This window comes from Solanum stenotomum, chromosome 11, assembly GCF_019186545.1.
Source record: "Solanum stenotomum isolate F172 chromosome 11, ASM1918654v1, whole genome shotgun sequence".
NCBI lineage: Eukaryota > Viridiplantae > Streptophyta > Magnoliopsida > Solanales > Solanaceae > Solanum > Solanum stenotomum.
The window spans coordinates 691723-702818 of NC_064292.1; the positions used below are offsets into that span (position 1 = coordinate 691723).

General features: G+C 30.2%; 2 long non-coding RNA genes across 7 annotated transcripts in view; one reads left to right on the top strand and one right to left on the bottom strand.

Moving 5' to 3' along the window:
* LOC125845087 (uncharacterized) overlaps nucleotides 1-7010 on the bottom strand; it is a 19978-nt gene extending 12968 nt beyond the window's left edge. The window contains exon 1 of the long non-coding RNA XR_007444220.1: nucleotides 6684-7010. This is a non-coding gene — a long non-coding RNA (uncharacterized LOC125845087). The remainder of the gene's footprint in view (nucleotides 1-6683) is intronic.
* LOC125845088 (uncharacterized) lies at nucleotides 609-6703 on the top strand. Of its 6 annotated transcripts, XR_007444225.1 has the most exons (8): nucleotides 613-820; nucleotides 913-1018; nucleotides 1889-1959; nucleotides 3200-3371; nucleotides 4544-4670; nucleotides 5440-5643; nucleotides 6001-6151; nucleotides 6343-6703. It is a non-coding gene; the product is annotated as an uncharacterized LOC125845088 (long non-coding RNA). The 6 variants fall into 6 exon arrangements; XR_007444224.1 differs by lacking the exon at nucleotides 4544-4670 and adding an exon at nucleotides 4896-4991 and having other exon boundaries at nucleotides 609-820; nucleotides 1889-3371; XR_007444222.1 differs by having other exon boundaries at nucleotides 610-820; nucleotides 1889-3371.
* Nucleotides 7011-11096: the final 4086 nt, after the last annotated feature.

The window sequence follows — 11096 nt, forward strand, 5'->3', positions numbered from 1 at the left end:
AAAAATATGAAAATTTGGATGACTCTCCAAATTTCATTTGTGTCACATAAATTGAGACAACAAAAATAACATATATTGGGTCCATTTTAATTTATTTGTCTTATTTTTTTTATATTTAAAAATTGCGTAAAAATACTATAAATCATAATAATTGACAACATAAAATATGTTTTGAAAAAAATACAAAAAATTCCACTGATTCTTGAAGTGAATCTATCGTAAAAATACTATAAATCATGATAATTGACAACATAAAATATTTCAAAAATGTTGTATGTGGGTAGTCTTATTATACCTTAAATAGCGTCAAAGAAAGTACAGGTTTGTGATAAAAAAAACTTATTCCTTTATCCACGCAAACAATCGCTTCAAAAACTCGGTTATTAGCCCCAAAATATACCATTTATATTATTGAGCCCGTGCATAGCACGGGCAACCTTATCTAGTTATTACCCTTATTTAAAATGGGAGTTTAAAAGGACGAACACTGCATCTTCTAATTGTACTAAAGCTAGTACTAATTGTACAGTAAATTTGGCCCTTTTTCATTGATGAATAAACATGTGTCTCATTTTGCTTCACTTTGTGTACAAGTTTTGCACTATCATCTCACAATTCTCTATAGATTTCTCTCTCCTCCTCTGCTAAGCTTGGTCTATTTTCTCAACTCTTCTTTGTAGATCTCAACTCTTCAATGGCGAATCCATTTGTTGCTGAGTGTCTTCTCTTTGTGTAGACACTTTAAATCTCTCTGTGAAGGTTTCCTCAAGATTTTTGTTTGTTTGGGATGCATTGCCGAAGTATTTCTTCATGATTTAAGGTAAATTTACATGTTTCTCAATCTGGCTAATATGACCTATTTTCTCTTTAAGGCTTATTATATTCATCAAGTCCCTGATTCTAATATTCAAGGCCTGTTTTGGGTCCTTGTACTTCCTGTACTATGCTTCAACACAAAAACACAAGAGCAGAAAACCCAGCATTGTTAATGCAAGTTCCTCCATTGTTAGTTTGCCCGGTGAGCTTTATATTATGAGTAGGTTCCTTCTCTTTGTGCTTTACTGCTTTTATAGTTTCTAAACTTCAGTGTCGGATCTTGGGTCCATATATATTGTTATATGCCCTTTCTATGTTCTGCACTCTTTTAAGTGTATAATTTTTTTATTGATGTCGTGTTATGTTGCCACTCTTTCTTTTGTTTGTTTATTTATGTCCTTATGCTTTCACTTTATATTTTTGTGTAGGAGTTTGAAATTTTTATTCAAAGTTTAAAAATTGGGTTTAGAGCGAAATTCTCCTCCCATATCACTACCAAGCAGTCAAAAAATTAATATATGCACACAAATTCCACCCCACAACAGTTTATGGAAATTAGGGGTTTAAGAGTGAAATTGTTCAAAATTATACAAGTGAACAATTTCAGTGCATGTGGATTATATAAGTTAGGGAATTGGATGTTCAATGGAGTAACATGATCCGTAAGATTCTGAAGCCTACCCTAATTTATTGGGGTTGATGTTATAGGCTCTCACTTTGATAATTGTCAAGGATTCCTTTATAGGATCATTTGATTTTATATAATTTTAATATTTGAATTTATTAATTCTTGGTTGTCCAGTTCTATATACATTTGCCCGTTAACATGATTATGTTATTCTATTTATTAGGATATCAATTTTTGCTTTCTAATTTTTCTCCTTTTCTCTCTGTTGACAGTAGTAAGATCAAAATTTGTTTGAAAAATTAGTGTTATGTCTCCACTTCTTCATTTCTATAATCTTTTCATATGTTCTCAGTATAACAACTGTGACGCTGAGCTCCGTTCTATTGATTGTTGAAAACTTGGATCCCGTTACTATATCTCGATGATTTTACTTGATTTTTGCAGGATTAATGACTTTTGACGACCAACAAATGGCATTGGGTTGCGAGTACGTACACATTTTCTTCTCTTCTAAGGTAATTCTCGCCAAATCCATTACATTGGCTCATTGTGGGATGGTTTGGATGAGTTGTCGTCAGTTTATGCCTCCTCTTTTGTTCTCCTTTCTCTATGACTACAGTTCTTATGTCCTTCTATTTTTGGGTGAATGGCGATTCTTTTATTTATTTTTTTGAACAATTGCACTTATGATATTAAACTTAAAGGCAAATACAGAAATTTCATTAATCTCCAATGTTTCCGATGTACCAGATACGTTGTTGATTGATAAATAAAAATAGTAATCATTTCAAGAGTTGGTTGTATTGTCAATACATACTTTTAAATGCAGTAAGTTTTTACTTACTTCACTAATAGTTATCTTTTCTAAGATGTTCACTATTTGCACTTAAATTTAGGAGCTCTTAGCATTAGATTTTGTCTTTGAGCTTAAAATTTGTTTCTCATATTTTATCATAGTAAAATGAAGAGGCTAGCTAGATATGATTATTGAGACATCAACTGATTTTCTAAAATGCTCAAAGATTATTCTACTAAAGTTGTGTTTAAAGGTGAAATGGATAGGATTTCAGCAATAGAGGTTAGATCCTGTTTTTCTTATGCCTTTATCTTTCCTTCATCAGTAAGTTTATCTTCTAACTTGATAGTTTCCCTTTTCACTGTTCAGAGATTTATCTTTTTTTTCCACCTGTTTTGTTGTCTATTGAGAAAGATATTATGTCTGCGTTATCATTGATAATAGAGTTTATAAACTCAAGGGTGAGACGGTAAAAGAATTTGTTTATTTAAAATGTTCAAGCATCTACCATTGAGGGAGTAAAATCCTTGGTTTATTTACAATTTTTTTTTATTACTTTAGTTCAACTATTCTTCTATTAAAAGCCTATAGCTTTGTATCGACGAAATCTGAAAAGTCCTGTATACTAATGCCCTTTCAGAAATATCTATTGTATGTTTGTAGCGGTGAAGACACGTGTTGTTTCATTTACTCATGTCGAACCTAATTTCTCCTCTCTTTCTCTCATTGAACCTTCTCAGTTAAATTCCTTGATGTTCTTTTCTTTTTTTATTCCTCCCTTTCTCATGTACATTTAGGGACAGTGTTTGTCATTATCAAATATCAACCTTCCTTTCACAAGGAAAGATATGATATGGAGCTTTGTGCATGTCTACTCTAATAAATGATTTTGCTCTGTTAATAAATGATTGGGCTTTTAAATCTACCAAATTGAACTTTTTTCCCTCAACATTTTGCAGGCTGAATACAGATCCAACAAATGTATTACCTGTTTTTCTTGGAAGCAACATTTAAATATAAACATCATCAACAATGAAGATGTGAAACTAAAATTTGCTTACTCTTTTTTGGTGTTTATGAAGGAGAAAGAACTCAACTTTACATACAGCAACATGCAATTTTTTCCCCAAGGTAGCTACTTTGTTTTGTTTCTTAATTCTTAAAGTTATGGTTTGACACTTGATATATTTGAATATATCAAAGATCTGATCTCTTTTCTGAATTATGAAATTTAAAGATTATATTTATGTAGATCTCAAAACTGAGTTTTAAACTGTCAAAGCATTCTTAATCCTTTCATTTTCATCTTACTGTTAGATAAAATGGACAGTAGAGGTCTAGCCATAATTGAATATCCTTGAATGACGTTAATTTTTTTGTTAAAAAAAAAGAAAGGAAAAATATTATATCAGTTATAGAATGTTGAAGGAAGTATAGAATAGAGTTTAACTTAAGAAGAAGTATAGAATAGAGTTTAACTTAAGAAGCCTGCAATTTTGCAAATTGTAATAGACCCCTGTTGGAAGGATTCTCATGATCCTCTATTTATTTAAGTTTGGTACTGAACTGGCACTCATAGGAAGGAAACACTTATTCAGATTTTTTTTTTTTTTTAAAGTACTTTGGGATTGAACAGGCACTCATAGGAAGGCAACAGTATATGAATTAACTATCTCTTACGTTATACTTCTGAGGATCTTTATAAATATTCCTTTAATAATTGAAATTGTTGGAATATGAATGTATATGTTATCTTATCCTTCCTATCATTATTTTATATTTCTCATAAATCATAAAAACAAATTTATAATTGTGTTTCAAATTTCAATATAAATAGCCATTAAATGAATGATTACTGACTTTTAGAAGACATGATCCCAATAAATGCATATGATGACAATTTTACATTTCCTTGGTTGGTGTTACTTTTTTTTCAATCTATTGAACAAATTTGTATTTATGTTATTGTTTCTTAGAAAGACAGGTTGGTTCCTACGCAAATAAGGTATTCACAATGAATGATGACTAAGATATGCATGTAATGTTTTTGAAGTTGCAAAATTTCCTATAGATTTTTGGGGTAGTTGATGGAATTGTGATTTTGTAAATTTAGGGGGAAGCAAGGGAGTATGGTAAGGTCTTAACTCGGAACATATTATATATGATGTTAAAAGGCTCATTGGAAGTAAGTTTGTAATCAGTTAAGAAGTATTTTTGTGTGAAATTAGCATAATAGTATTGTGGTGCTTGTGTTTCTTGAGATCTTTGGTATCTTAATTTGAATTGTTAGTGTTGTTTGGCAGCTTTGATGTTACAGAAGTTCAAAAGATTATTAAGATATGAGCAAAGATGACATGTATAAGTGGAGATTAAAGATGGCTACACTAAATTGTTTAGTAAGAATTGAGCATGTTGTCGTCCCTGTTTCAAGTATATTTTATCCATAACATGGGTTTTCACATTACTACTACAACAATGATACTAAACCTATTTGTTCATGAAAAAGTTATCTTTTTTTATTCTTGTGTAATGTACAGACTATATATATATATATATATATATATATATATATATTGGTTTTTCTCACACACACATATATATCAACCTCTTCATTGGAATGGCATGATAGGACTTTCTTAGTCATATAAAACGCAGGTCTTTTAACGTGTCGCACCAACTTTCCTGAACATTATGTATTCAAGCTTTCAAGGCATAATTTACTGATGACTCAAACACTTGGACCCTAAATTGGTATGTGTCTTTCTCTTCTCTTCGATGAACTACTTCATTACTTTTAATCTTTAGGTGTGCTAGAGGAGTGAGTCATTTTTCCTGAGGCTGATCTTTTCATTCATTCAGTGTTCACCTATGTTGTTCGGTCTCTTCAAAAATGTCAATGGGTGCATGTTGGATTCTCCAAAAGTAGTGTATATTTGGAGAATCCGACACGGGTGCGACATCAAAAGTGAAGTGTCTGTGCAACTTAGATTTCTACAAAGCTGTCAGAATAGGATAGATAAACGATTTCAATTTTAAAACGCCTTCAGCTTCAGAACTCCTATCAATCTATAACATGATTATTTTTTTGCTTTCTGGTACTATGGAGATAGGCGACACTCCTTTGCTATTCTCAATGCGTTATTTTCTTATGTCGTTGAAATCTTTTCTTCTTTCTAATCCTTTTTTGTACTGAAAACAGGTGCAACTTGAACCATTTCACTTTGTCTCCGCGAGTATGAAAATGAGAGTATTCACATGGTGTCCACTTTGTGACTTCACAACGCTCATCAAATTTACTTTTCCGAATTGGTAAAGAGAGAGGTACATCTAATGGATGTAAAATTAGCTGGCGAGCCTAACCAAGAGTTCAAGACATGTTGGAATGGTTCGTAAATCATTTCAAGTAAGTTGCTCTTAATGTGATTATCCTCTGCACTGTTTTAAATAGGTTTTGAATGTATAATTATGTTATTGCACCATGCATTTGGTGTTAGTACTTAGCACATTTACTTTTAACACATTTTTCACGTCTTTCATAAATCCTTACATGATTTTGTGTGTTCAAAATCAACTCACAAATAATAGTACAGGACTTCTACGCTAGCATAAAGAAAAAGTTGAAAGGAGCTATTACCCAATGAAAGGAGTAAAGGAGTTGGCGGGGGGGGAGAGTTTACAGAGTCAGCAAAGCAATTATATTGTAGATAAATTAAAACTTCAGTGGAAAGAATATAACTATTTCTGCTCAATGTATGAACAGGTTGTATTGTCATAAATGCATGTTGAACTGAAAGTGTAGGCAATTTTCTATCTCAATATATGATGTACTGCCATGTTGCATCGATGTGGCTCTACATCTGCGAAAAAAATTCTCATTTTTTGAGATCAAATCTGAAATCAATGATTGTTAGGTAATGTTACTTGCTCTTTCTTTATTTTCTGGATAAACAACTTAAATCTTATTATAATGTAATAACTTCACTAGAGTTTTTGCTTTTAAAAGACATGTGGTAGTGTGTGCTTATATTTGGTAATTCACTAGATTTTTCATTTGTGCATTTTTCTTACATTTGCAAATTGATTTGATCTTCTCTTTTTGCAGATTTTACTTGAATCATTGTTGGCATAAGAATGAGTTAGATTTTGCTCTCCGAACTGTGGATAATATAGGTTGTAATAGGCAACTCAATTGAAATTCTCTTTCTACTTCTTTTCACGTAAAGAAATTCTATGTTTCATTCAATTATGTAAACAAGCACAAGATTTTTTTTGCTAATGTTAACTTTAACCAAGAAGGTACACTCTTGAAATTAAAAAAAAAAAGAACTAAAAATAAAGAGATTTTAATTAAATAAATAAAGGTATACTACAAGTCTACAAGCTTGAAGCTATGAGGAAAAAAAGCAGGGGAAACAGAATTTCCCATTATTATTTACATAAAACTTCCTCAGCTTCAAAAAAAAAAAAAACACTAATCATCGATATGAATATATGATCCATCAGAATCAAAACTAATCGGAGATCCTCCCGGAGTTTTTTCATTCCCCTTTTTGTTTTCCGATCCACCATAAACAAATTCCGATACAGATTTAATCAAAGAATTAACAATTTTCACCATTATTTGTCCTCGTTTTGGTGGAGGAAGATAACTTTGCTTCTTCTTGTTCTTGTACTGTTCTTCCATTTTTTTCCTTCTACGAAGAAGAGATTGTGAATAATAAATTAATTTTGTGGTGAGAACAGAGAAAAAACAGAGACTTAACAGTGAAGGAATTGTTTAATGATTTTTGCTGAAATGGCCACATATAAATAGCCAGTTTTAGTGAGGGCTAAAAGTGTAAATTTGAAGTACTTGCTGAACAAGGGTGTTACACAGTGCGGTGATAGAGTGGCCGTTGCTTAGCTCACTAACCTATTATTAATGACGTTTTATTTATTTATTAATAATTTCTTTAAAATAATCTAGAGTATTATGAGTTTTTCCTATAATTATTTGATATTCGGAATTTGCTATTGTTCAATTGATTTAAATTTACGTTAAGTGAAATAGTGTACTGTATGTAAAAATTTCTTATAAAACTAAATTCTTAAATAAATTTCCAAAAGAATGGCTTAATTTTCTTTTTAGTTTGTTTAAAAAAGAATGATCCTTTTTTTTATTTAGCAACATTTTAACTTGGGATAATACATATATTGGACCTTAAACTTGGCTTCAAATTTTAACTTTGACCTCCAACTTTCATAGTGCACAAACAGACACTTTAACTATCCAACCTTTTAATAAATAAACACGCGTGTCTTACCTGGCAAAACGCGTGATGTGCACGTATTTTGCGCGAGTTAGGAGTAATTTTTGAGGCCTACAACTGTAAAAAAAAAATGCTGAAATGACAACTCTACCCTTAATTAATTTTATTTTTTTTTAGTTCTAAAATGGACGTGTAAAGTATTTAATTAGTTGGTAGCCATTGAGTGGCTCACTAATACACGTGGAAGCGTTTGCATTTCACGCTCTTGGCTCCAAAAATCGCGTGTTTATTTATTAAAAGGTTGGATAGTTAAAGTGCTTGTTTGTGCACTATGAAAATTGGAGGTCAAAGTTAAAATTTGAAGCCAAGTTTAAGGTCCAATATATGTATTATGCCTATTAAACTTTGACTTGCACGTGACATATTTAAGGCTACAAGATTAAAAGATATTTTGGTACATTTGACATAACTTTAATTTAGAATCACAAGATTAAAAAGTCTTTTTTATTTTCTTAAACTCCATTCCAATCAAACTAGATCATTCTTTTCGAAATGGAGGCTTATTAGAAGTTGACTTCTTTTATTGTTTTGTTTATTAGGAAGAATACTTGCTTAATCATTAAGAAATGGAAAATTCTAGAAGAATAATCCAATTTTCCCAGTTCACCAGTCAACACACACACAAACTAAAAAAGAAAAAATCATCACATTAAAGAAAATTTTTTGAAGATATAATATGATGAATTAGTTGAAAATGAAAGTTCAAATTTACATTTGATTATAAATTTTGAATTTGATTATAAATTTTGAAGTTAAAATCTAAAAGTTGAAAATTTCAAATTTTTTAGTTATGATTTTTAAAATTTGAAGTTGTAGTTGGACATGTATTTTTAGTTGAAAAAGTTTTGTTGAGTGGAATTGAAACTTGAAAATATTAAAAAATAATATTTTAAAAACTTGATCAGATTTCATTACCAAACAGATTATTTAAAAATAAATTTTCACAATCTAAATCTAAAATTAATAGCAAATGTTTTTGTTAAAAGAAGTTTTATGTAGTTTTTAGGATGATTGTTAAGTTATATTATAATTATTTTGATTTTTCACCTTGTATAGTATTTTTGTTTGAATCCGACTAATCAAGATTCATTCTGTGTAGGGTCTCATTCGAAAGGAAATGCTCCAAATACAACCCCATTTGGGGAGAAGCACCCACTACCAAGAATTATTCATACCGACAATTCAAACTCGATATCTCTAGTTAAGGAAGGAACAACGTTATTCGCTACACCATAACTTTGATATGGTTAAATTGTAAATAAATTGAGGCTAAAAAAATAAAAAGATGTTGAAAGAAATGGTTCAATAATTGCAAATTTGCTAAAAGTGACAGTTTGACAATTTTTTCCGGTCCAGGTCAATCGGACTGTACCGGCTCAGCCCAAGTATGATTTCTTGGTCTGGGCTGATTATGGGCCCCTTGTTTGGGTCGGATCCTGGGTTTGGCCACTCATTGTTCCATATCGTTTGATTAGAAACTACGTAATTAGACATACTCTATTATCGTATATACTATGACATATACTTTTATAATATTACATATAAATTATCACTAATTAAGAATTTTCTATCATATATTAAGGAAGATACATGTATTTTTGCTATCAAATATACTAAAATAGGGAGAGATGCAAGTGAGATGGGGAGGAAGGTGAGTGAGATGGGAAGGGAGGCGAGTGGGATAGGGAGGGAGGCAAGTGATATATGTGAATCACACTAGATATATACCAAATACATACATTCACATGTATTTGGGATGTATCTGGATACATATGAGAGTCGCGAGCGAGATAGCAGAGAGCTGAGGGAAGTGAGCGAGATTTGTAATGTATATCAGATACATCGAATCCATTTGGATATTAGAACAAATTACACCTAATTTTGATTCTATGTATTCCGAAATACATGTATCTAGACGTATATGAAGCACCAAAATCTGGTAAGATATATAATATTGTAAACTAGAACGTATCTAAATAGCTAGGTCCTAAACTAGTGAAATTTGGGTAAGTTAACACGAATTTTAAATATTTCACAAAATAGCAAGTTTATTACTAACATTATAGCATGTCGTTAAAAATGCTTAGATGCAAACTAATTTAAAAATCATTATCCCAAAATTGCTATTAAAGATGTTTTGTACCATGTTTTGTTATGTAAGCCAATATGGAGTAAATATCTTATGATTGCCACTAATCATAAGATGTAGGTGGAAGTGACAGTTTATTAATTATTAGAAAAAAGATTTATTGACTTTAATAGTTACTCAAAAATACTTATTCTCTTTCACTTCACCTATATATGGTCAATTAGTTTGAAAAATAAATTATGTAAAACTTTTTCAAAATCTATAAAAGGAAGCAAAGACTGACCTGCAACTTTCATGTTAATTTCCAATGAATTCAATTCAACTAAATTCATACTTAGACAACCTACTCATTTTTTTTACAAAAATAACACTACTAGTAATAGTCAAGTGTGAATGCAGAATTTTTTCTTGATTAGGATATAGGAAAATGACAAATTAGCTACTTTAGTACTTCACCAACCATGGTATAGTCAAGTGTGATCTCATAAATAATTTTCGACTGATTCTCTGCCTTCTTTAAAATATCCTAAATACTTTATGTAGGTTGAGCTTCTTTTTCAAGGACTATTTGAGGGTTCTTATCCTTTCGAATAAATTAAATTACTTTATCTCGAATATCTTTCGATAGACTCTTGACTCTAAAATAACATTTTTCAAAAATAGATAAAGAATTTGAAGAAGTTTATTAAAAAAAAAAGATGACAAATTAAAAGTTCAAATATCAATTTTCCAGCTAAGTACATAAGACTACACATTGCAATTAGTATTTTCAAAGATTTGTTTTTTTTGTTTTTGAAGATATATGAGGATCAAGTTAATGGGAGGGGGGATGAACCTAGTCCTAGATTAATTTTAAGTATTTTTACTTCATTCTAGATGTTACTACAATTCCTTCTAGAAGCTTTAATAATTAGCTAATCATAAAATAAAAAGAAACTAAATACTCCATTTGTCTCTAATTACTTGTCTACTTTTCATCCCAAATTACTTGTCAATTTCGACAAATCAAGAAAGGACAAATTTTTTTACCTATTATACCTCAATTAATTACTTGAAAACGGTAAAACTTTTTGGAAATTTTAAATATTTATTTCATCTAATTCATAATTAATATAGGTAAAATGGTAAACTCATTATGTCAATCATTATTTTTTTCATAGGTGTGTCAATTCAAAAGTTGACAAGTAATTAGGGATAGAGGGAGTATGTCCTAAATTACTTGATCACTTACTAAATCAAGATAAAATTAATTAAAAAAATTCTATTTTATCCCTATAATTAATATTATTCATCATGATTTATGTTCCCATAATTTCTCTGGAAGTTTAAACAAAATTAAAGTTCCCAAACAACTTTATTTTTTCAAAGAGTTCATTAAATACTTAATTATTCTTTTGTACTCTTGCTCTCACCGATTTTGTAGTACTTATAATAAAATTGTTTAAGAACAAGTGTACA